Raw genomic sequence first — 27,453 nt, 5'->3', positions numbered from 1 at the left:
TGAGGACCTCATTTTAACTTAATTACCTCTCCAAAGGACCTATCTCCTAATACAGTCACATTCTGAGGTACCAGTAGTTAGGGCTTCAACATACGAATTTTGGGAGGGAACACAATTCAGCCCATTAACAGTAACATGGTCTCTTTTTTTTGTAGAAGAAACTAAGGCATAGAAAGATTAATTGTCCAAACTAATTATTGGCAAACCTGGTATCAAGATTGGAGCTTAGATGTTGTAATTATTAGTGTCTACTTGACCGATATTTAAACAAAAACAAATAGAAGTTAATAGACTGTGAAGTCCCAGCATTTGGCAAATAGTAGACATTCAACAAATATCTGTTGAATGATTCACAGCCTCTCTTTAATTAGAATAAGGACTTGTTACAGTTTGGGTGTCTTTTTAAATATATGTGGAGATGACAAATAAATCAATAGACATAGGACAGAGAGACAGAAAGGAGTGGCCAGGAACTATGCTTCAAGAATACTACTTGGGAGAGTCCCAGCTCTACTACTTTCTAAGGGGCTCCTTTTGTGTCCGTTTTACACCCCTCCAAACACACACTGACGGGGGCAGAGTGTTGAGATTGGGGGTGTGGGGGGGAGCTACAAAACAGGGAGCTGCAGGAAAAGCAAGGGGCAGGGTCAATATTCCCATTAGTAGCTGGACAGGTAAAGATACTCCTGCAGACAAACTCCTCCTTCCACCACTAGGCTCCCATGCTCTTCCAGTAACACAGATGCAGGTTTTTGAGGTCTGCTCTCTAGTAGGAGTGGGAGCTCAACGAAGGCAGATGTGGGCACTTGACACAGACATAGAATATGGTAGTCAGTCACTCAGGAATCAAGGAATCAATGAATAAAAAATAGTCATCAAGCACTGAATTATGGCTTCCATCTAAGACTAAAGACTGAAACAATTTCTCATAGAAACACTTGGCTTATATCAGGGTTTTGACCACAGACACAGAATGTACTCAGAAGACAAAATACATATACTGCTTACTGCTGAACTGGGAAAAGGACCTCATAAATTGTTTTGCTACCTACTTTGTGCCTCACCATTATCTCCCACCATTAATGCCTTTTCTATGTCCTACTCACTAGTTATCTCATAGAGTAATTTAAGCATTTATTGGATAGCTTGTGTATGTGTGGATCTATTCATTTTATTTTTCTTAAATATATTCTCTTCTAAGTAGGACTGCGTGATTTTCTGTGTGAGTGCTAACACATTGTAAATAGGTACATCATAAACCCATTTGGAAAATTCTATAGTCCCCTGTAGAGGAAGCACTAGTTTGTTAGGCACCAGTCTCCTTCCTCTTTTGGCTCTGCTGTCTTGTCTGACATTTGGTCAATTACTCTCCCTTTCTTTCTCTTATTTAGATTTTGCTCACTGCAAATAATAATCGTATCTCTTAGCCAGTGTTCAGAAATGATTAAACATTGGAGATTTCCTGAGGGGGAGTATGAATTATGAGAGGGTATGATTATGGAAACCAAAGTGGGAATTTTGAACATCATTATGACATTCTCCATTAAAAGTTAAGTCTTCTTAACATATTTGAATTCACTTCCTGCCCCATTTTTTAAATTAAAATTTTTTGGGTGACATTGATTAGTAAAATTATATAGGTTTCAAAAGTACATTTCTATAATGCATCATCTATAATGCATTGTGTGTTCACCACCCAGAGTCAGTTCTCCTTCCATCGCTATATATTTGTCCCCCTTTCCCTCTTCTACTGCCCCCCTCCCTCCGTCTGGTAACCATTAAACTGTTGTCTATGTCTATGAGTTTTTGTTTGTTTGTTTGTTTATCTTGTTTGTTGTCTGTGTCTATGAGTTTTTGTTTGGTTGTTTGTTTATCTTGTTTGTTTGTTGCTTTCAGTTTTATATGCCACATATGAGTGAAGTCATATGGTTCTCTACTTTTTCTGTCTGACTTATTTCATTTAGCATGATAATCTCAAGATCCATCCATTATCGCAAATGGCAATATTTAATCTTTTCTTATGGCTGAGCAATAGTCCTTTGTATATATGTACCACCTCTTCTTTATCCAATCATCTATCGAAGGACACTTTGGTTGTTTCCATGTCTTGGACATCATGAATAATGCTACAATGAACATAGGGGTACATATACCTTTATGGATAAATGTTTTCAGAATTTTTGAGTAGATACCCAGAAGAGGGATTGCTGGGCCATATGGTAGTTCTATTCTTAATTTTTTGAGGAAGCTTCAAAATAGTTTATATTATTTTCCATAGTGGCTGTACCAATTTACATTCCCACCAGCAGTGTATGAGGGTTCTTTTTTCTCTACAATCTCACCAACATTTGTTATTACTTGTCTTGTTAAAATAACCATTCTAAACAGGTGTGAGGTGGTATCTCATTGTGGTTTTGATTGGTATTTCCCTAATAGCTAGTGAAGTTGAGCATATTTTCATATGTCTGTTGGCTATCTGTGTGTCTTCTTGGGAGAAGTGTGTGTTCAGGCCTTCTGCCCATTTTTAAACTATATTTAAAATGTTGTTTGCAAATATCTCCCATTCTGTTGTTTTCCTCTTTGTTTTGTTGATGGCTTCTTTTGCTGTGCAGAAGTTTTTAGCTTGATGTAGTCATTCATTTATTTTTACTTTTACTTTGCTTGCCTTCAAGGTCAAGATGCTCTTTGAATCCAAGGTCCATAAGTTTAGTACCTATGCTTTCTTCTATGCAATTTATTGTTTCAGGTCTTCTGCTATGGTATTACCACCCTGGACGCACCCGACCTCATCCCCTCACCCCCGTTTTTTCAGGACAATCTTTCCCTTCCTTTCCTTGCCATTGAATAACTCTTGTAGTTAGTGACTTTCAGGTTTTATAAGTAAAATGGCAATTCAAGCTATTAAAAAGAGGTGTCATTGGACAACTGAAGGACAAGAAGCTTCCACTAAGAAACACAACACATTATTAACAAGGCTAAACTGAGATCTTTTTCCTGCCCCGACTATGCCAAATAATGCCACTCTTCTCCTCCTCTTCTCCCCTCCTTCCCTCTTGCCCTCTTCTTCCCCACTCCTCCCTTTCTGAGGCACCCTTCATTGCAAAAAGTGTAACCCAGGAGACACTGAGAGGAGCAGTAAAGAGCTTGCCTAGGCTTTCAGGTGTTGCTCCAATGAGGTGGACTGCAAGTAACCATATGCTGCACACAAAGCCAATTTGGGAAACAACTTGAGAGAAAAGTAAGATCCTAAAATTTATGTTTTTCAATTGCAGAAAATAGTAGTTTGATTCAAGATTCAAATCCTCATGGATAATTTTCAAGCTAAGCTAACACTATTTATGCAATGCTATGTATGTGACACAGCAGATTCCCTTCCTCCTTTGAGTCTGAAGTTGTCAGTGAGAGGAAATGTTTAAAATTGTGCACAGGGAGTTGGGTGGGGGATGTTGAGAGGCGATATGTGAGTTCTGTTGAGAGCTGAGGAGTAACCTCCCTTCCCCTCCCTATTCTCTTAAAACTGTCTAAAGCAAGTTGCTCATACTACCTTAATTTAAATATCCCAGGACCTAAGTGAAACAAATCACTCTCCCACCTAGTGGATTTGTTGACTCTCTGAAAGGTAGAGACAATCAATCTAGAGAGCAGGTGATGTTAATAATTTGTACTTTTCCCTCCACCTACCATTGTTTCTCTCCTGTGAACTCCTTAGTATCCTTCAGTTTCACACTGAATAATCTACCGTCTTGAGCTGTAGTCTCATTGTTTATTTGGCATGGTTCTTGCCTGTCCCACAGATTCCAAATTCAAATGTCAGGATCGAGACGTATAATCCTCTTCTGCTTCTAAAGCAGCAAACCTAGCATTCAGTAAATATGATCTAATTGAGTAATGAGAGAGAAGGAACAAATGATTTAATAGACAAGTGAAGAAAGAGAAAAATCTTAGGAAGATTTTTAACATTTGAAATATCAGAGTCCTTTTATAGTTTCACATTATATGGCTGTGGAACTGTTAGCAAAATCTCAGGAACATTCAATATCTCAGGGCATTCACAGGAACCCCAAAGAATGCCCCAAAATCTGTTTCTGCAGAAGTCTGATCAATCATGGTAGTCCAATGTAGACAATGACATCAAAATGCTTATATGACCATGTCTCTTGGAATTTGTGAGTTTTCAGATGAGTGGGCTTTACCCATCTGAAATTAAGAGCTGATGATGCCCAACATTAATTGACTGTTAGTATCAGATATGTTTGATATGCTTCATCATGATGATTCTATGTGGAAGGTACTAGGATACCCATTTCAAGAATGAGAATGTTGAGTGTCAGAGAGCCTAAGTAACTTGGGGAGGTCACATGGTTCAGAAGTGATGAACTTTACCTGTAATTCAGAGGCCTAAAATGCTTCACCAACCACAAGTACTGCTCCTTAAGCCAGGTTTATTGTTTTTGTTATTGTTGTTGTTTTTTTGCAAATGCAAAAATGTAGAAATGTATTTAAAAAAATATGGAAAAGGAGAAACATTTGAAGCATCCTTGGAAAAACATTTGGAAGGATTTAATAGGAAGTAAAGCCTTTTAAAAACCTTTTACTGATAAAGACGTATTCATTTTTGTGGTAGAAGAGTAAAAATAATTTGAGGAATAAATTGAAATAAGAAAAAAAATTATTCTATAGAAGACTAAAGCCCTTTATTGCTTTAAAAATAGATTCCTTAAAAACAAAATAAGATGCCAGAAAGGAATTTCTGAAGGGGTGGTTTTGTTTTGCTTCTTCAGACATGAATTATGTTAGAAGATTACATGCTGTACATGTTTTATATTCAACAATGTCTGTGTGCACATTCTAAAGATAGAACTAAGACAAGGGCAGTTATTCCCAACAATATGAATAATAAATTCCTACTTACAGTGGAAAAGCCATCTTCGCAGGGAAATTTAGTTTGAGATAATTTTCTTTATTTTGAGTCACTTAGTGAACTATTAGATGTGCTTTTTCTTTTTCCAAATTTCTATTTTCAGACTCTGTCTAAATCTGGAAAGTTATTAAAGCTTATTTATTTCTGCATATTCTTTTTTACCTGTGGTTAGTGAACGATATGTTTCCTGACTATTACTATCTTGGTGGATATAATTCAGATGTATCCTGTTTGTACCCACTAATACATAGGATATGTGTAAATTTTATGAAAAAAATATTATATCCCCAGTAGAAATCATTTAGAATAGACTTTTGGAGCTGTTTAGTTTTACAACTTTTAGTAGGAATCAACAGAATGGAGAGGTAAAAGCCCCTGAGATTAATAATTAGACCTGGGATTTAACCTCCATCTGGGTCCTTAGGTAAATTATGAGACTCTGAGTCTTAATTGTCTCACTATATGATAAACATTTCCCTGAATTTAAATGAGATAATGCAAGTATATGCAAAGTACCTGGCTCATGGTGGGCACATAATACTTTTTAGTTTCCTTTCTTTCCATCAAGCTTATTTCCTATTCAAAGATAGAATTCTGGTGAAGTATAAAGGCACTTGGGAACAAGGTTCAAGACTGATAGTTATTACTTAATAAATTCGTTGGTTATTCCTACTGACCTGAACCCACCAATATCCCTGTGAAATCCTGCCAGGGGTCCTTTGGAGGATGGCATTAGTACAGCATTGACAGCTCAGGCAACTGGAAAGAAGCCAATGGCCATAAATTGCAAAGCCTTTTACAATCCAAACGTGATGGAAACTATATGCCATTTTGGGGGTGATTTGAAAAGCACATGGTTTGGAGTCATTTTGATGGATTAAGTATTTTCCCTGAATCATCTAGTTTAGAAGATTAAAACTTGATTATAAAATACCCAAATGTTTTTAGATGTAGAAATAATTGAGCATAAATCAAATACTCCAGGTTCATGAGAAAATAATCAAGAGAACAAGTGATGTGGTGTTCTTTTGGGTCTGATATTGGAACTAAGAAACATTACAATAGTTTATTGTTCATAGAATAATATATTCTTGCAGAATTGTTTTGGAATGCAGGCACTACCTAGAGTTGATTGGTGCTTGGCAACACACCAAAATAATCCCTATGATGAAGGAAAGTTATGAGAATGTAAACGTTTTTTCCCTAGTACCTTATGTCTCTTTGACTTCAAATCGAGAAAGAGGTGGTTTGTAACTCTTCTATGGCTTAAAAGCATTCCAGGATAGAAGGTCTCTGTCAGAAAAAAGTTACCTGATTGTCTAGAGCAGTGGGACTTAACTTTTTGGGTCACAGATCCCTTTAAACTCTGTGGAAACTTAAGGAAACTTAAGGTCAATGTGATAACATGAAGCCACCCAAAATGGCTAGAAGGTGCCATTGTAGGTTCTTGGCATTTACAACCAACGATCGAAGACCAACTTCTTTCCCTCTGCCTTTTAAGGAGTACTTGGCGTTTTCTCTCTTTATAAGCTTCAATTAGGTTTTGGTTATGGAGGGCTTATTGGAATAGTTTTATTGATGTTTTAACACATTTTCTTAGCTGGAAGCTAGTTTAGGGGCCAGTTTGAAAAGCTTATAAATCAGAACTGCAGGGATTGGTCTTTGCCCAACAAATTCCAACCAATTGGTTTCCTAATGTTACATGACTTCTTGTCATTTTCCTGGTAGACTTTTCTTCCTCGATAAATCCAAGCCCTGTTATCTTGCAGGAGAATAAATTGGAAAAGAGAGCTAATGGAAAATAATTGTTTGCACAGCGTTTTAAAAATCTTTAAGCTCTGAGTCAAGGTCTAAGTGTATGAGGATTGCTCTGGTTCACTGTCAATGGTCTAGTTCCTTGAGAGCTAGGAGTACAGTGAGATGTGCCAGAGCTCCCACCAAGGACAATGAAGTCTATAGGACTGGGGTGCTTCAGCCCCTCTTCCCAGGCCTGGAGGCCTGTGATGTAATTTAAATAAAGTGTTTATTTTAGAATGGTTTTCGATTTATAGAGCAATTGCCAAGATAGGGCAGAGAGTTCCCATACACCCCACACCCAGTTATCCCTCGTATTCACGTCTTAAATGAGTCCGGTACATTTGTTGTTTGTTAATGAACCAAGATTATTACCATTCACAAAAGTCCACAGCTTATATAAATTTCCTTCGTTTTTCCCTAATGTTCCTTTTCTATTCTAGGACCACCTCCAGGGTACCACATTACATTTAATCGTCATGTCTCTCTCCGTAGGCTCCTCTTGGCTATGGCTATTTCTCAGACTTCCTTGTTTTGGATGACCTTGACAGGTTTGAGGAGTACTAGTGAGGTATTTTGGGCTTTGTCTGATGGGTTTCTTATGATGAGATTGGGGTTATAGGTGTTGGGAGGAACATCAAGAGGTAAAGTACCAATCTTATCACATCATATCAATGGTACATATTATCAACATCACTGATGATGTTGACCTTGATCACCTGCTGAGGTCTTGTTTGTCAGGTTTCTCCACTGTAGTTATGTTTCCTCCACTTTTCTATGCTGTGCTCTTTGGAAGGAAGTCTCTTTGTACAATCCACACTTGAGTGGGGAAATTATGCTCCCTCTCCTTGAGGGCAGAGTATCTACATAAATTATGTGGAATTATTATACATGGGTATTTGATTTGTCTCTTTTTTCCTAATTACTATCTATTCAATTATTTATATCAGTATGGACTCATGGATATTTACTTCATGCTTTGAGTTACAATCTAATACTACTTTACCTATATTGTTACTCAATTTTTCTATTTTGGCCATCAGGAGCTCTTTTAGTTGGTTCTTACAAGTATGTCCCTTTGACATACCCTCATTACTATAAATTAAAATTTTTTTGAGCCTTTCCTTATTCTCTGGCACTACAAGATGCTCCAGACTCGTATATTTCCTGCCCCATTCTCAGAATCAGCTATTTCTTCAAGGAGACCTGGTTCCTTTTATTGGAGAATGGTATTAGAAACCACAGTCTGGGTGCGAGGTCTTCTTCTGGCATGCCATTGCTTCTAGGCTCTGTCAGCTGGTGGAGCAGGGAAATATATCTGTGTATACTAACTCCTGTATATAGACATACCTATAGATGTTTCTATAGGTAACCATCTATATCTGTAATAAACATGAGTTTACAGTGATGTCTTTAACTCTAGAGACTAGGGACTTGATTTTTATATATGATAATGGGTTGTCTGGTTTGTTCTGAAAAGTTTTAACCCAAGACTGGAGGGGCAGGAGACAAGTAGTGAAAGGAGCCAGAGAACTGTGGAAGGTCAATGGCAACATGAGAAACAACAGTGGAAAATGGAAGCGACTGCAGTTGGTAGAAATAGAAGGAATATCAACTAGAGTAATAATCAATTTCTGAGTGCCTTTTGGTGTAGAGGCAACAGTTTTAAGGCCTTATTGTAGCCACCTAGAGGGAAATGTCAAAAAAGAGAGTGAGTGAGAACTACAACAGATAAGAAGAGTTTAGAAGTCTGGGGCTACTTCGAGTAACAATCAACAATGCCTAAAACTTGGGCAAAGTCACTGCTGTTCACAATAGTGGCCCTGGTCACCAAGAAACAGTGTGACATATTCACTCTGATTATCACAGTTGTAGGCATGTAATATTAATACATTCTAGAAGGATTTACATTAAAATAGTTAAAAATTATTTTGGTGCTTAAAGCATTATTAGGTTTAAGTTTTCTGCTTTAGAATCTACATTTACCGTGGATCTACATTGCTAAATCCAAGGCCTCCTACTGAAATTTCTAGAAGCCCATATTTTGTAAACAAATTAAGGTGCTTATAAGGGGCTTTAAATGTAATGAATTTCTGGACAGGGTCTACTGAAGTCCCTTAAACTGCTGTGTCACCCTGGCACGCTTGGCCCATGGTTGCCAGAACTCGCCCATTCTCAGGCCTGGGGAAATCTGTTGCTAAATGAAGCCCAAGGAAGCTGCTTCCAGCTACTTAGTTCCTTGCCCTCCTCTGTTTCTGAAACATCCGGTTTTGGGACAGCAATACTGAGAGGTAGAGGGAGAACACAAAACAGAGGTGCTATGTCTTTCCTTCTCTCCCTCTCCTCCCTGTCCCCATCCTCCTTTACACTTCTACCCCTTCATCCCCTCTCTCCCTTGTTCCAGAATACATCTGGCACCCGTATGCCTGGCACAGTGCTGGCTCGGAGCCCGTAGCAGCAGGCAAAGGAGGCATGGCCTTTGATAGCTCGGAAAACAGACATTACACAATATACTCAGGTACTCAGTGATTCCGTTGCAGTTGGGTAAGGTGCCGAGAAAGTGGAATTTTGGTGGCGGTGGGCTAAGGCTTGCCAGGTGGTTGAGCTCTAAGGGATTCTGGTGCTCACTTCAGGTAACTACACCTGCTATTCCTAGAGCACTTCTCTGCGTGAGGCCCTGCACCAGGCACTTCACATGATGCCTACTTGGCTAGTCAGACCCTCATTTTACAGAGGAGGATCCTGACATTAGAAAAGGCTGTGCCACTTGCCCGAGGATAAAGGCCGATTAAGTGAGTGTGTCAGGACTTGCCCCTGAGGTCTGGATCCAAAGGCTATGCTTGCTGCCCCCTGGTACCCACCTGCCTCCCTGTTTGGCTAGTCTCACAGGGTGAACAGCAACCTATTACTTGTTTGGGGACAAGTAACCAAATAACGAGTAAAGGTGTCCCAGTGATTAACAATAAAGTCACCATTCCACTCATTTCACTAGCTGACATTGAACAATGTTTAGGGTCTATTATTAAAAAAAAAAAAAAAGCACACCAAAAACTGGCCACCCAAAGATTTTCCTTTTTGAACCTTTTTGAAATGATGGGCCTTTCAGGGATAGGTTTGAACAGAGCAGTCTTGCCTGTCCTGGCTGCCCACAGTTACTATGCCACATAGAATGTTCATTGAATATATAGGACAAAGCTTCTACCTTGATTAATTCCATTTCCGTAAGACCTTTCAATCTTCCTCTCCATCCTCACTGCCACTGCATTTTCTTTTTTTTTTCTGGCTTATCATCTCTTCTTTAGAGCATTGCAATGGAGTCTGTGTTGGTTTTTGTTCTGGTTACCTCTTTTTAATCTATTTTCTATCTGTTGCTTCTTCTGTGAAAACCCTTTCATGAATCCCCATTGCTGACAGAATAGACTGCAGCGTGGCCTCCTCACAGCCTGCTGTGACCTGCTCTTCCTCTCTCTTCAGCTTGGTCTCCCACCATACCTGTGTTCTTTAAGTCCCCTACCCCCATTGCCTACCCATCCTCGGAAGGGCTCCATTGATTTCTCACCTCCAAACTTTTACCTGTTGACCCTCTGCCTTTGCAGCTACTCCCGACTGATCATCCACGTAGTCCTCAGCACGTGGCTTGCGTGCTCCCTGCTATGCGGAGGTACTCCTGGGTCGCTCATCCCCTCCACTGCGGACTGTGGAATACAGAACATACCTCTATTGTAGTCATCACACTGCATTGCAGCACTCAGCAAACTTCTTCTGTAAAGGGCCAGAGAGTAAATATTTTCGGCTTTGTAGGCCACAGGGTCTCTGATGCAACAACCAAGATCTGTAGTTGTAATTTGACAGCAGCCATAGACACCATATAAACAGAGGGTGTGTCTATGTTCCTATACAACATTATATACGATATAGGCAGTGGCTGGATTTAGCCCACAGGCTATAGTTTGCTGACCCCCTGCTGTATTCAAATCAATTGTTTACTTGTGGCTCTTCCTCACTAGCCTGTGAGTTCCCTGAGTGATAGAGTTGTTCTTGTCCTTCTTTCTATTCTCAGTCACCATCTAATCTGGGCCTGACACATAGTAGCTGCTTAATAATGCTGCACAGGTGAATATGTGAATGAATAAATGAATTAATATCAGTTGGGAACTAAGCATTTAATGGCATCAAAAAGAATCTGGACCGAGTGAATCACAGTAAAAATAGAAACATATCAAATTTGCACAGTGGAGAATATATCTCTTTTTATATGTCGGGGAACTCAGAGATAGCATCTTTAATATGATGTGGCCAGAAAGCTTTGTCCCTCCAATTGTCAGGCTGCCAGGAATCAAAAGGACCCTGAATCCCTGGGCAGATGGGACCAGTTCTCCACAATCCAAGTCTCTGTAAGTAAACAGTGTTAAAGACCAGGTAGACGGTTATTGACTGTGGATTCTGCTTCATCCCTACCCCTTTTCATGGAGGAATTCTCAGTCACTGATGCAGTTTACTTCAGAGAGCCCTGAAGATCCAGGTGTACAACCATCAGCCAATATGCAATTTAGTGTTGGAAATTTCTACAGCCCAGGATTTACTGACACTACAAGGGTTGGTCAGACCTCATTAATTCAGCCTGAAGTACAGCAGGGGTGACCAATTCCTTGTGGTGGGAGAATTTATAGGTTTTCTAAGGAAAGTCTACTTTGTAAGTAAGCTGTCTGGAAAATTCACTTACTCTGTGTATCCCAGTCCCTGACAAAGACAGATAACAGAGAAATTGGTGTGCTACCCAGGGAAAGCCACTCACCACTTGTCCAGTCTTTAAGATCCATTTTCAAGAGAACTTTTCAATGTGATAGACATCTTATTGAGCCAAGGCAAAGACATAAAAACAAAGAGTTAAATTTGAATGTAGTGTTTTGGCATTTAATTTTGATTTGGTGGGAGACAGGAAAACTGTGGGCACACAGTACATTTAGAAAATTTTCCCCTTATGTTAAACAGAGCAGAAGAGCACCGGATGAACGCTTTGATTGGAAAAGGGAACAAATGACCTGTACTTGACTGAATTGGATTGATTTTCCTTTTACTGAATACTTTCCTCTATTTTGTTCCATTTCAGTTTGCTTTGCAATAGCAAGTCCAGCTTCTCCCATAAGATTTCATATGATGAAGAAAGGAAAAGCAGAGAGCCATTTTTGTATGAATCCAAAACCATAATATGATAAACCTAGCCCATAGATAGGTTTCCCATAATATTTTTAGTCCAAATGTATAGATTTCCAAAAGTCCATGAAGCTGAACATTAAAAAACAGAAAATAGTAGCAGACATTCAACCTTTCAATTGCACAGAAAAGATTTGATGGGTGTCTCCTTCCTGCCCCCAAGTAATATGCTATGAACTAGGGATGCAATGACGACTGAACTTTTCCCCACCTTTCTGTAGTCCACAGTTTGGTTATCTGTTGTTTTCCGGTTGTCTATTGTTGAGTAACAAACTACCCCAGATTTAATGACATAAAACAATCATTATTTATTTTGCTTTCAGATTCTGTGGCTCAGAAATTCAAACAGGACACAGTAGAATTGGCTTAGCTCTGCTCCACAATATCTGGGAACCCAGCTGGGAAGGCTCCAGTGGCTGGGAGAGGCATGACTGTCTAAAGCTGGAATCATCTGAAGGTTTCCTTGCTCCCATGTCTGGTGCCTGGGTTGGGATAAGTCTGAGCTTGTCTGAGCTCCAATGTTGATTGGAGCATGTCCATATGTCCTGTCCATGTGGCTTCAATTTCTTCTAGCATGGCAGCTGGGCTGGAAAGGAGCATCTGACAGGGAACATCCAAAGAGAGAGCTTTCCAAGAGACCCAGGTAGAAGCTGAAAGAGCTGTTTTGAACTAACCTTGAAATCTTTCAGCATCACTTATTCTGCATTCTGTGGCTACAAGCAAGTTGCTATGGCCACTCCAAATTCGAGGGGTGAGGAATTAGACTGTACGTCTTTAAGGTGCAATAATAGGACATAGAAGAAAAGCATGGGAGATGTGTGGAAATAATTTTTGAAAAATCTAATCTGCCACAGGGAATTAAACATGTACATATGTAACTATAATACACTATATTAAATGTTTCAGTTACCTATTACTGGGAAATAATCTACTCCATAACTGACTGCCTTGAAACAGCAATTATCAATTTTCCATTGGGTGGTTCTGTGCCACATAGTGTTGAATGGGGTCACTCATGTGACTGCATTTAACTAGAAACTTGGAATGCCCAAGATGTCTTGATTCATGTCTGGTGCTTAGGATGGGGTGGCTAGGAATGCCGGGGGGCCCCTTGGTTATCTTCCACATGGTGTCTAGCCATATAGTGGTCTGGTCCAAGCTTCTTTTTATGAAGTCTGGTATCTTTTAGGGACTAGTCCCAGCACTGACACAGGGTTGGTTACTTCCAGTGGATTCCGTTCAAGTCACATCCCAGCCAAAGTGCAAGGAGTGGGAAATACATTGGAGTTATCACATGAGCATACAGGGACGGGGGACATGATCGGTGACAATCTACCACATTAGAGGTATTGTAAAAGTGCTCTGAAATTTCAAATCAAGGATCAGACAGTTTTCTGAGGGTGTCTGTGTCAGGCTGTCAGGAGGGGGTGGGTTCAAGAGGGGGAATTGTTGATAATGGGGTATCCAGGGAAGATGTGACATTTTGAACTCTCAATATTCTAGGTAGACAAGATGTGGAAGCATTGCAGGCAAAGGGAATTTCCTGAGCAAGAACAAGGAGGCTGTAAGTGCGTGGGGAATAGAGGCAGGCGCAGTACAGCTACAGTACCACGTACGTATATTTGGGGGTGGGAATGCCATGGAGTTGGCGTAGAAAGCAATGTCAGGAGATCAGCCTGCAGTCAGGCATGTTTGTGATAGATTTTCTGGGTCCTGCTGAGGTGTTCGGACCTCATTATATCGCGAACATAAACTGACAGTTTTTTAAAAGTGGAATCATAAGAGATAAACTGAAGGGAGGGGAGATTAGATGTAGGGAAAGCAGTTGCAATAGTATCATGACAGCGCAAGTGAGGTCTAATGAAGATTTGTACCACAGACAAAATGGAGAGGAACCTCTCTGGGGCAAGATATAGAGAAAAGGCAAAACCATTTGTGCAGAGAAACTGGGCAAATAGGGCCAGTGTTATACATAATCTGAGGGCCATTGAGAAAGTAACCTGCCAATACCCTCTTCTATACATTACTTCTGGAATTCTGCTACTGCAACTAATACATTTTTGTTAAGACTTGCCTGTTTCTTTAGGCCCCAAAGCAGACCCTAGTGTCCATAACTGTATCAGAACTATTTCTTTGAAACCAAAAACCCAAAGTGCTGTACAACCAGCAGGGAGTGTTTGGAGATGCTGCCTTGGGAGCACTGACATTAAGATAAGGTGTATTGGAGCTGACTGGATGCTAGAGGGGTTTTAGTTCTATATAAGCTCACATTTCTTATCACTGTAAAGCTGTTTACAGTAGAATGGACTACCCATTCATTTTTCCAATAAATATTTACTGAGTACCTTCCATATTGCAAAGCACTATTCTCAGAGGTAGAGATAGCAGTGAGTGAAATAAAGTCCTTGCTCTACCCAGTTTGGCCTTTAAAATTGGGTATGGAGTTTTATCAGGCTGACGTTGACATGAGTATTTTCTTTTCCTAAGCAGGATATATGTGCACTTTGTGGTATCTCAGACCTTAAGCTTCTCTGCACTTACCACTTAACCATTAATGTGTGTGATCATTATCATTAACAAGGAAGTTGTTCCAAGAGACTGAGTATGGAAGTGACAGTAGGTGGCCTCCAGGGAAAGGCAGTGTCATGCTCCATAGTTGGGACCCTCAGTTTTGGCTTTCTGTGCTTATTAAATTTTGACATTTGAAGAGTATGTTCATTCCTATTGTGCATTTGTTTCCATTCCATTTGTTTTATTTATAGCACCTATTAACTGTCGTGCCCTTTGTTACTGATATGTATCTCCAACTACCAGACTGGCTGTGGGAGAATGTCTTTCCAGTCTCTGCCTTTTCTCACAATGTCGGCAGATGTAAAGAGGCCTAGGGGCCAAGTGCCACAGATTAGATCAGTGGTCATTCTAGGGTTCTATTTAGACAGGCACTTTGAGGATTCCAAATCTTGCCATTAATAAAACTTGAGAGGGCTACATTATAAGGTAACTATCTCCCTTGTTACACCTGAATTTCATCTACAGTAAACTTTGTTATTTATCAGAATTCTCTCATCTGGCACTGGCATACATTTGTAGCACAGTGGTATTTCTTGCTAACTATGGTGACCATGAGGCCCAGAATTGTCTTGAAGAACCTTTAACTGACTCATCAAAGAAAGGCCATGTTCTTTATAGAGTACTCAGTATTATTGTCTAAATTGCTAATTCACATGTGGAATATATGATAACTCTCTGTTCACTGGAGCACCTCCCTCTGCAACCAGACAAGATAACTAATCATTTATAATAAATTCTTTTAAACTTGAATTCTTTAACTTTCTTTCTTAGCCTACTTGCATTGTTTTGTTTTTGTTTTTGTTTTGTTTTGTTTTGAACCATGTTTTTGTTCCATCATATATGCAATACTCCCAATGATTTAAATAGTAAAAAATTGTCTACAGTTTGTCTAAAATGCAAACAGCTGTTGTCTTTGCATATTTATTAATGTGCATTAATGTTTTCAGCATAATTTTGCTTCTGGAATGAGTGCGTGCTTGTGTCTGTTTTGTGTATGTGCATATGTGCTTACACATAATTCTTCTCAGACGCATTTGCTGGCAGATAGGAAAAGGATTGGAGTAGCAGAGATATGATCTCATTATTTTTCCTGGGTAGTTTGCATTTTGAATTTAGGCTCAAAGGATTAAGTGTTCTAGCCTATGATGATTTCACAGATGCCAGTTGCCTAGAACTTCTAATCTGTACCCTTAAGCTATTTAATAATTTCTAATTACAGAAATTATAGAGGCTCTTATGAGCCCATTCTACTATAATGGAAAGGCGTGTGCTGCTTATAGTTTTGGACCATTACTAGAACCTTTGAAACACTTAATTCTTGCTTTAAACAGTTTGTTCCTCAACAGGAATATTTGGGAAGCAGTGGTGGCTGGGGTTTCCTTTTCTTTTGGCATTTGCTCTGGTTCATTTTTGCTGGCAGTTTTTGATGGAAAAAAACACCAAAGTAACACTATGTGCATAATTACCTAAAAACGACCAAGTGAGAATTATTATATTTTAGCCGGCACTATCAAGGCATTTTCTGACCAGTGAAAACTTGATCATCCATGTAAGAGTGGGGCAAGACTAGTAGAGATCAGAGGTTGGCAAACCCTCAGATCTTCCGTGTCATGGTGCCTTTTCCTATTTATTCACTCTAAAAATATTGGTTCAGCACTTTGATGTGCCAAGCAATTTGGGGGGAGATATATCAGTTAAAATAGGTAAAGATCCCTGTTCTCATGAACTTGCTTTCTAGCAGGGGCAGATAGTCAATATAGAATAAATGTAACGATTAAGTAAATTGCCTGATATGATAGGAGCTATTGAGAGATACATCAAGGAGAGTAGGATGAACAGGATTCTGGAGCTTTGAAGCTGGTGGGAGAGATTTGTAGTTTTAGGCAGCCATGTTAGGTCTTACTGAGAAGTTAGCATTTAATTGAACTAGTGAGGTAACTAGTCATGCATATGTGTGGGGAGAAATGTTCTGGGTCAGGGAACAGCCAGTACAAATGCTTTATAGTAAAAATGTGCTTCGAGTGTTAGAGGAACCACAAGGAGGCCAGTGGGGCAGGAGACAGTACGCCGTGAGGCCTCAGCTGTAACTGGAGAGTCAATCCTGCAGGATCTTCTAGGCTTTTAGCTTTTTATCTGGGAGAAGAGGGAAACCACTGGAGATTTTTGAGTGAATGCATGGTATGATCTCCCTTAAATTTAAAGGAACTCCTCTGGTTGCCATGTTGAGAAAAGACTGTAGTGAGTATATTCATTTCCTAGGTTTTCTGTAACAAAGTATCATAAGCTGGGTGGCTTAAAACAACAAAATTTACTCTCTCACAGTTTTGGAGGCCAGAAGTCCAAAATCAAGGCAGGGTTATGCTCCCTCTCAAGTCTCCAGGGGAGAACCTTCTCGCTGCTCCCAAGCTTCTGGTGGCCGTTGACAATCCTTCATGATCCTTGGCTTGTAGCTGCATCACTCCGATCTCTGTCTCGTTGTCACATGGACTTCTCTTCTGTGCATTTCTGTATTTCCATGTTTCCTCTCCTTTCCTGATAAGTTGAATTTAGGGCTCATCTGAATCAGGTATGACCACATCTGAATTTACATCTTAATTCAAAGAACTTAATTCCAAATAAGGTCACATTCACAGGTACTGGGAGTTAGAATTTGAACATATGTTTTTGGGGAACACAATTCAATCCATTAAGTGGGGTAAGAGTAGGAGCAGGGAGACCAGAGGGGAGGCAGGGTCACAGATGATGGTGGCTGGGACTAGACTGGGAGAAGTGGAGTGGGGAAAAGTGATCCAATTCCAGATGTGTTTTGAAGGTAAACCGATGATTCCCTGACACACTGGCTCTGGGGTATGAAAGGAAAAGAGTTAAGGATGATACTATGATCTGAATATTAATGTCCCCTTAAAATTCTTGAAATCTTACTGCCAAATGTGATGGTATTAGAAGGTGGAGCCTTTAGGAGGTGCTTTGGTCATGAGGGTGGAGCCCTCATGAATGGGATGAGTGTCTTACAAAAGAGGCTTCAGGGAGAATCCCCAGCCTTTCACCAGGTGAGGGCACAAAGTGAAGGTGCCGGGCTATGAACTACAAAGAGAACCCTCACCCAACCATGCTGGTGCCATGGTCTCAGAATTTCTCAGACCAGAACCATGAGCAATTAATTCCTGTTTCTTACACACAGTCTGCAGTATTTTGGTATAGCAGCCCAAATTAAGACACATGACTCCAAGACTTCTGGCTTGAGCAACTGCAAGGAAAAAGTTGCAGCCAACTGAGATGGAAAAACTGGGGACGACTTAGTTTTGGTGGAAAGATCCGAGTTCAGTTTTGAATATAAGTTTGAGTTGTCTTTTAGATGTTTTTGTACAGTGGGGACTATAATGAATCCATCTCACCTCTTGTGTCACTTAGTGATCCATAAACCACTGAAAATTCACCAGTTTGGGGATAAACTCCACAAGCAAACCATGGTTTGTATCATAGATAGGTCAAAGTCAAAACTTCATTTTACCTACTGGTGACCTTTTCCTTCAGCATATCCTTCTAACTTTATTTCCTGTTCAAAACCCCAAATGATTGGGTCTCCTCTCCCTTTCCAGTGTCTCACAAAGTAACATTTGAACAATGAGCTCCTAAATCAGTTCTGGTGAATTAGAGTGGATCCTCTGGGGCTGGAGTCACCAAGAATTAAGAGGAAATGCTAAATGTGTTTCTGCTCTCTCATCTGATCACTGTGGAGACCTCCATCAACACTTCTCTCCTAAACTTCCCTGTGCTCAGATGTTCTGTTTCCTCCCAGTTTTCCCTATAAAAACAAAAGCCTGGAGCCAGGCAAGTGCTGGATTAGTTAGGAGGAGGCATGGTGGTTGTGCACCCCGCCACACACACCCCAGGGTGATGGAGTAGCTGAGTTCTGATGGGAACCTGCATTCCTTCTTGTTCATAGAGTCCCCCTTCAGTAACCTAAATTCGCTAAACAAATTGTAAAATAATGGGCTTAACCATGTAGGGTTAAATTTTGGTTGAAAAATGGTACTTATACTTTTCATTATTTTCTTTAGGAAATCTTTTTCTGGCACTACATAAATTTCTTTTGCCAAGTTCCCTTACTTTTAGTCCAGAGTAACTGTAATTTAACTTGTAATTTTCTGGGTACAAGTAGTCCTAATATAAGTTCTTGACACAAGTAGTCTTTGGCTCAATATATTCTCTTGTCATTATGTAGAGGCCACTATTACTGATGTTCACCTGTACCACCTTCAAAACATATCTCAGGCATGCGGGAGTCGTAGGGCTGTAAACTATTTCAGTTGTTTTTCACCATTATCCAAATATTTTAATTTTAGAATTTATTTAACAGAAGACATTGACATAAAAATTATGGAATATTAGTTTACTTAGCAAATATTTATGAAGCAAATATTCAAGGTGGTGGGAATACACAATGAACAATATGGACCCCCATATTCCCTATTCTTGCATAGCCTTCATTCTAGTGAGAAGAGACAAAAAAATAACAAAATATGTAAGTAAAATACAGTCTATCAGATGGTGGTGAGAACTCTGGGGGAAAAAAGGTAGTAAAAATGTATGGGGATTGTTGGGGGCAGAAGGAATGTTGCAATTTTAAATAGGAGACTGGCAGAAATGTTTAAAAGATACTTGAGCAAAGATCTTAAGGAAATATGAGAGAACCATGTAAATATGAGGCCAAGTGTTTCAGGCACAAGAAGAGCATGTAGAAAGGCCGTAAGGCAGGAGAATGACTGGTGTGTTCAAAGAAAAGAGGCCAGGTGGCTTACAGTGGAGACGGTAAAGGAAAGAATAGTAGGAGATGAGTTCAGAAAGCATCTCGATGTTCGCCAATGAAACTCTCCAGACCCAATTGTTTAGGTGTTTATGGAAGTTTCCTCACATAGGCATAATTGATGAAATCTTTGGCACTTGGTGATTAACTGTCTCTAGCCCATCTCTCCTCCCTGGAGGTCAGGGGGTGGGACTGAAATTTCCAATCCTCTAATCATACCTTGGTCTTTCTGGAGATCATCCCTAATCCTGAATCTATCCAGGGGCTCCCAGACACCAATCATCCATTATCATACAAAAGACACTCTTATAACTCTGGAGATTTCAAGTGTCTTAGGACCTGTGTGCCAGGAACCAGAGACAAAGACCAAATATCTATTTCCCATTGTTGCACAGGAAGTGATGGAGATTAAAAGGACAGGATAAGGAGACTGAAATGCAGCAGCCAGCACAGTAGGAAGAGCACAGTTTTAGGGTGAGAGTCTTTTAACATAAAGTATTCCTGCTTCACTGTGTCCATTCATTACTGTTTATACTGATCTGATTTTATTTTTTAGATGATTGGGGCTATTATCTCAATCAGAGCCCAGAGAAAGATTCTATTCTATTCATATTCTATGAGCTACCTTAGTTTTAGGAGAAGTTTTTACCTCATTGAAGATACATTGAAGAGTTGAGAGAACATGATAAAGTCACTGACGACAAACCGGCAGCCTAAGGGCTGGAGCCAAGCACACAACCTATCACGGGAAGGACTGCTGGTCTTGAACAAAAAGTCAGAGTGAGTGTGAACTGTGGGAGAGATGATCTAGTGGGCTGCTGAGAGGCAGGTAACAGAAGGGCATGGTTTTCTAACTTTGTATGAGAATATCATTCGCATGTTTAAATGTAGTTTCCAGACCATTGATCACAAAGTGGAGATCTGCGCAGAGCATGATGGGATAAAGTGGAACGTTTGAACTCCCCTGGTATTCCCTGGAGCCAGATCAACACCTGGTCACTCCCACCCACGCCTTCCCAAATCAAGCCGCAGACACCGATGTCTGGACAGGCATGTTTCCAAGGGTCTGGCTTGTTCCCTGCGGGGTCCTCGGTGTTTCGTGCAATGCCAGGTACATCATAGCCACTCAGTACACACTTGGTGAATGAATGAATGTTGAATGAACTTCTCAGTCTCACAGACTTTCAGGAAAAGGTTCATCAACTCAGTATGACAGGTGAAGGATCCTCTCACGTTTCTGCACCTGTTGGGCTGGGAATCATGCTCTTAATAAATTTGCTTAGCAGCCCTTGGGAAAGCCACTTCGAGTGATAGAAGGAGCACAGAGCTGGATCCCTGGATTCTAGTGCTAGCTCAGCCATCCCAGGATGTGTGACTTAGAGGTTAGACGAGGTACGTAGCCTCTAGAAACCTCAGTTTCCTCTAAGGAAAAATTAGAGAACAGTACCAATTAATATTTCATGGACTCCTTAGATTCTTTATTTCTTCCCTATTCTTTATAGAGGAAATGGGCCTCACTGGAATTCAAATGCAAGTTTCTTTCTGATAATAAATATTCTATTTGGGCCAGTTCCTATTGTCTTAGTAAAACTAAAATAAATCATTTTGGATTTGAAATTTTTTAAAGATGTATAATGAGTCAAAATTCTATATATAATTTATCTTTATAATGTGTTGATTTTCTTCTGTGTTACATACGAAACCTAACACTTTTCAAATGATTACTGCTCCATGAAACATTCTATCATCCTACCAACCAGCAGTGTGACCTCCGTCTGGAGTTCCAATAGCCATCTGTGCCAGACTTTCCAATGGGACAAATGGTCTACCACACAGCTCTTTGTATCCTCATCTTACTTCTGTTTCCTATTCTTAGGTACCAAGGACCTGTGTCATTGGGTGATCTCCTGAGAGTATCTCTAGCACAGTCCTACTATGTGTTGAATTAAATTTATAAGCAAATAACTCATAGTAAGCATTTACACTGTAAATTATACAACACAATGGGGGAAATGTACATAAGGGAAAAACTTTATTAAGTTCTTGACAGAAAATCAAATTATAATTTGTTACCTAGTTGTTGTTTTTTTAATTGAGATTATTTAAGCAAAATATTATACATTTTAATGGAGGAAATATTTCTAATAAAGAGAAACAAAGAAAATGAATGAATATTTAATTTCAAGTATAAGCGGGTAAGAAGAAAAGAAGCAATTTAGCTCTCTGATAGGCTAACTACTTGTAAATTATGGTAATTCCACAAAATGTGGTACTGTGTAACCATAATGTTGCAATAATAATGTATTCCTATAGAAGATGACTGATGTTTTATCTAATAAAAAGTGTGAATAAAAAATAGTGTTTCACAGATGTGTAAAGAGTATGTGTCCAAACACATTCACATATACTCATCTCAAATGTCAACAATGGGGATTATAATAATTTTTTCCCCTTTTTTGTTTCTTTAATTTATATTCTTTAATTTTTCTGCAATTAACAATGTATTTTTCATATAGAATATGTGCACCAAATCTATTATAAAGAGGCAAATCTGTTCTATTAAAAATGTATAAATTAAACTGATAAATACTAACCATATGATTCTTGTGTGTGTTTTTTTTTTTTGGTTTTTTTTTACTCCAAATATCTTATTTTTCTCTTAAGTTCTACAACCTAACACTTGAGTTTACAGTTCTAGGCAGACACAGAAATGAAGTTCAGTGATGCAGATCAGAGATTTGAAAACTGATCCATTCAGGAATTATCTGCCTAACTGACCACTGGCAGATTATCTGGTGTCTTGCACCTGTAACCACACCTATAAAACGTCAAAAATATTGACTTGTCCTGAGTAGGTGAACTTTGAGAAACAGGCTTTGGAAAACTTGGGGGAAATGGTTTGAAAGTACAGCCTTCTACCAGTGACCCAATCTAAACATACTGTGTAGAGTAATACAAACTAGAAGCCTTTTATTTTTCTTTTTTTAAATCTTATCAGCCATACTGAAGTGCTATAGGTGACACAACTGTTTCTGTATCCCAAGCTGGATGTGGAAAAACCATCTGCCAAGCTGGAAATTGATGAATTCACACATCCTCTATCGCTCCTTTATTCTGGGCTAATATCAATGAACTTTCCTAGAAGAAAAGGAGGACCACAGGGGAGATGGCCACATTCTCATTAACAGGTCGAGACTTTGGGCAACAGGAGGATAGAAGCGCGAGCCTTCCTAGCACCTTTTAGCAGAACTCCCTTGCCGTAGCTCCTTAGCTACAAGTTCTTCTCCCCCCCACATGGGAATGTGGCAGAGAGCTGTAATTCCAGAATGCTGAATGAGGTCCCAGAAAAGTCTCTTTTCCTTATCCTGAAAGGCAGCAGGCCCCTCAGCCCTGCTGATGAGATTTCCATGAAACTTTTTAATGAAATCACGTAAGTTTTATGGAACAAAAGTCATTTACAAATTAGTGTATGGTAAATTTAATTATCTGGGTGAAAATAGATAAGTGAGATTATTGTTTGTGTTTGCATCTAAATAATTTCAGTTCATGATACATTTATTTTGCATTTTTAGAAAAATCTGTGTATCTAAATGAATTTAAAATTATGTTATTCAATTAATACATAAATTGTTTAATGTAATATATATTTATATTAATTAGAAAGTTGTCTAACCTAGATAATTTCTTTTAAGATTTTTATTAAAATGTAGCTAACACACAATATTATATTAGTTTTAGGTATACACCATGGTTACTTAACATTTATATACCCAAAGAAGTGATCACCATGATAAGTCCAGCAATTATCTGACAATGCACCACACTATCACAATGTAATTGACTATATTCCCTATGCTGTATATTACATCAGGTGTATAACATAGTGGTTAGACATTTATATAATTTAAGAAGTGATTTCCCCTAACTAGTCCAGTACCCACCTGGCACTATAAATAGTTATTACCATATTATTGACTATATTGACTATGCTTTACTTTATATCCCATTGAATTTTGTAACTTCCAGTTTGTACTTCTTAATCCCTTCACCCTTTTCACACTGCCCCCAACCCCCCTTCCATGTGTCATCCTGATAGATCTAGTACCCATCTGACACCATACGTAGTTATTACAATATTATTGACTATAACCCTAAATCCCCATGATTACTGTGCAACAACCAATTTGTACTTAATCCCATTACCTTTTTTACATACCCTCAAACCCCCTCCCGTCTGACAACCATCAAAACATTCTTTATCTATGAGTTTGTTTCTGTTTCATTTATTTTGTTCTTTAGATTCCATTTTTAAGTGAAATCATATGACATTTATCTTTTGCTGTCTGAGTACACACAGCACAATACCCTCTAGCTTCAGCCATGTTGTCACAAGTGGCAAGATTTCATTATTTTTAATGGCTGAGTGGTATTCCATTGCATATATGTACCACTGCTTCTTAATCCTTTCACCCACTCAGGGACACCCAGGTTGCCTTCATATCTTGGCTATTGTAAATAATACTGCAATGAACGTATGGATGAACATGTGCCCTCGAAGTAGCATTTTGGGTTTCTTCAAATAAATACTCAGAAGTAGGACACTAGATCCTTTTTTGCCTTTTGCTACAGCCTTTTTTAAAAAGTATATTTGATATAAGTATTGCTTATACTGAATGTAAGTATTGCTACTCCAGGTTTTTGTTTTAGTTTGTTGTATTTTCATGAAATAACTTTTTCCATCCCTTTACTTTCAGTCTGTGTGTGTATTTTCATCTGAAGTGAGTCTCTTGTAGGCAGCATATGTAAGTTTCTTGCTTTCTTATCAATTCAGCCCTCCTATCTCTTTATTGGAGCATTTAATTCATTAACATTGAAAATAATTGTTGATAGGTATGTAGTTATTGCCATTTTATTATTCCTATATTTTATCTTCTAAAAAAATATTTTTTCACCCTAAAGAAGTTCCTTTAATATTCCTTGTAATTCTTATTTCGTGTTGATGAACTCCTTTAGCTTTTTCTTGTCTGGGAAGCTCTTTATCTGTCCTTCAATTCTAAATAATAGGTTTGCTGGGTAATCTTGGTTGTAGGTCCTTACTTTTCATCACTTTGAAAATTTTCTGTCAATCCCTTCTGGCCTGCAAAGTTTCTGTTGAGAAACTCAGCTCACAGTCTTATGGGCACTCCCTTGAAGGTAACTAACTGCTTTTCTCTTGTGGATTTTAAGATTCTTTTTTTGGTCTTTAACCTTTGGCATTTTAATTATTATGTGTCTTGGTGTGGGCCTCTTTGGGTTCATCTTGTTTGGAACTCTGCACTTCCTGGGCTTGAATATCCATTTTCTTTGCCAGGTTAGGAAAGTTTTCAGTCATTATTTCTTTAAATATGTTTTCAATTCCTCGCTCTCTCTCTTCTTCTGGTACCGCTATGATGCGAATGTTGGTACGCTTGATGTTGTCCCAGAGGCCCCTTAAACTGTCCTCATATTTTTGGATTCTTTTTTCTTTTTGCTGTTCAGTTTGGGTGTTTTGTGCTACCTTATCTTGTAAGTCACTGATTCAGTTCTCTGCTTCATCTAATGTATTGTTGATTCCTTGTAATGTAGTCTTCATTTCAGTTATTGTATTTTTTATTTCTGACTGGTTCTTTTTTATTTTTTCTATCTCCATTTTTATGTTTCCTATTCTTTGTTGAAGTTCTCCCTGAGATCATTGAGCATCCTTATAACCAGTGTTTTGAATTCTGTGTCTGGTATGTTGCTCGTCTCCGTTTTGTTTCGTGCTTTTCTATAGCTTAGTTCTGTTATTTTATTTGGGACATGTTTCCTTGTCTCCCCATTTTGGTTGCCTACCTGTGTATGTTTCTATATATTAGGTAGGGCTGCTATGTCTCCTGATCTTAAAGTGTCCTTATGTAGTAGGTGTCCTGGGGGGCCCAGTGGCACAGTCTCCCTGGTCAACAGAGCCCAGTGCTCCAGGTGTGTCCCTTGTGTGTGTTCTCTTGTTATTGTTGAGCCTTGGTTGCTGTTTAAAAATCAATGGGAGGGATTGACCCTCTAGCTCATTTGTTGTAAGGACTGGCCATGGCTATAGTGAAGGAGCCGTTATGGAGAGGCTGACCCTACAGAACAAGATTTGTTTGAACAGGGCTCTGGTGCCTGCCCAGTGTGCCCTTTGGGTATTTAGTCCTTGGAGGTGGCCAAGTGATGCTCCAGCTCTGTTTGAAGCTGGCCAGTGGGAATACCAGCCCCAGGGCCACCTGGGAGGGCACCCAATGCAGGCCTACTTCAGCCACAGACTGTGTCCTGGCTGGGGCCACCTGGCATGAGCCACAAAGCAATCCATAGATGACCATGATCCACGATGTGCTTGGAGATTCCTCGAGAGGCCAAACCATGAACCAAGGCTGGCTGCCACTAGTGCCAGGGTTAGGGCTGCTCAACCAGAGGTAAGGGACATGCTGAAGCCAAATGCAGCTTTTTTTGGGTTTTGTGAACCTTGAGAAACTTTAGGAATGTCTGCAGTATGAGCCGCAGGCAGTTTGTATGAAAAAGTCACTGGCTGTAGTTTGGGTGTGCCCCAAAATTGGGTAGGTTGCGATCTCAGAATCACCAGTGTGTGGTAAATAAATGGCGTTAGCCAAGTTGATGGAGACTCAGATGTGGTGTGTTCCTGTGTCTTCATGCTTGAAAAGGGGAGGGCTCAACATAGGAATAATGGCTTCCATCAGTTTCTCTGTCCAGGAGAAAGCTGCCCCTCCAGTCCTCACCTGTAGCCAGACAACTCAGTTTTTATCTGTATGTCTCTTTTGCTTTTCAAATTGCTGCCTCAGCACTGGAGCTCAGAGTGAATGAGTCCATCAGTGAGTAAGTCCGTGTGCAAGCCCTTCAAGAGGAGTGCATGGGAGTATAGCCACTGTTTTCCACTTAGCCACAAGCTTCACTGGTTTTCACAACCAGAAATTATGGGGACTTCTCTTCTAGGCACTGGAACCCTGGGCTGGTGATCCTGGTGTGGTGCTGGGACCCTCCACTTCTCTGGGGGAGACCCCCACAACTAAGATAGCCCTCCCAATTTTTAATGGTCACATGTGTTGTGGGACCAGCACATTCTGTGTCTCTGTCCCTCCTACCTGTCTTGAAGTGGCTTCTTCTGTATGTCATGTGGTGTAGGGCTTTGGTTCAGCAAGATTTCAGGCAATTTTCAATGATGGTTGTTTTGTAATTTAGTTGTAATTTTGATGTGGTCATGAGAGAAGGTAAGTACAGCATTTACCTACTCAGCCAATCTTGACCAGAAACCGCTCAGATTTCCATGAGTTTTTTTCCTCCCATTTCTACTGTCTTATTATTTCTCATCATAACTAACCTCGAAATCTTATCTTGGGTGATCTAGGCATTCTCCTGTGATCCAGTTGTCTGTGCCTACTTATAGGTCTCCAAATGCATGACCTGTGTTCTTGTTCTCTTGTCAGAAACTGCTCTTGCCAGGGTCATTCAAGGCCTGCCTCTATGAGTCACCCACTCTTTACCTCACATCACACTCTATGATTAGTGCCAACTTGCTTGTCTTTTCTAGACTGTGAGCTTTTAAAAGCAAGAACAGATTCCTTCATGTCTTAATCCTCATCCACACTGTGTAGCCCTGGACACCCTTGTCTCACCCATGAATGCCATCCGCCATTTTGCATAGCAGATATGGGCTCCCAGGTAAGGCACTATGAATGGAGGAGCATGAATCCCATAGTCCCCACTTGGAAAATGAATCTCTAATCATAATTTTTATACTTTCTCTTTTTATGGAAAGTCCCACTCTATAAAATTGAAAGGTTTGAGAAAATGTGAAGAAATTTGATCCTAGAGAACGAACTGAGTTGCAAAGAGAATCAATAATTCAACGACTAGATAATATACTAATTGTCTGGGGATTTGAGGAGAAAAAACTGGTTCTAGAGAGTTTGTGTGTGTAGGTGTTCCTGTGTATGTGTTCCTTAAAAGTGGATAGCTATGATTTTGTCTTAACATATGTGTGTTGTCCTACTTCATTTCTTAAAAAAAGAAAACAAATGGAGGGGGGTAAGCCGAATTTTCCTCATTTGAGCCACTTCTTAAATCAAACTTCTAGATTTCATATAATCTACCAGCTCTA

The 27,453-nt window shown here is 39.5% G+C and overlaps 1 long non-coding RNA gene across 2 annotated transcripts in view; it reads left to right on the top strand.

The window, feature by feature from the left end:
• LOC141571681 (uncharacterized) overlaps nucleotides 1-21,850 on the top strand; it is a 145,294-nt gene extending 123,444 nt beyond the window's left edge. Inside the window, exons 5-6 of one of the 2 annotated variants that reach the window (XR_012496662.1) lie at nucleotides 12,253-12,386; nucleotides 13,433-21,850. This is a non-coding gene — a long non-coding RNA (uncharacterized LOC141571681). Of the gene's footprint in view, nucleotides 1-12,252 lie in introns of both variants that reach the window. The other variant, XR_012496661.1, reaches the window with a different exon arrangement.
• The last annotated feature ends 5,603 nt before the right edge of the window (nucleotides 21,851-27,453 follow it).

The sequence above is a fragment of the Rhinolophus sinicus genome, linkage group LG05 (assembly GCF_036562045.2).
Source record: "Rhinolophus sinicus isolate RSC01 linkage group LG05, ASM3656204v1, whole genome shotgun sequence".
Classification (NCBI taxonomy): domain Eukaryota; kingdom Metazoa; phylum Chordata; class Mammalia; order Chiroptera; family Rhinolophidae; genus Rhinolophus; species Rhinolophus sinicus.
This window is presented reverse-complemented; position numbering and strand designations above follow the sequence as displayed.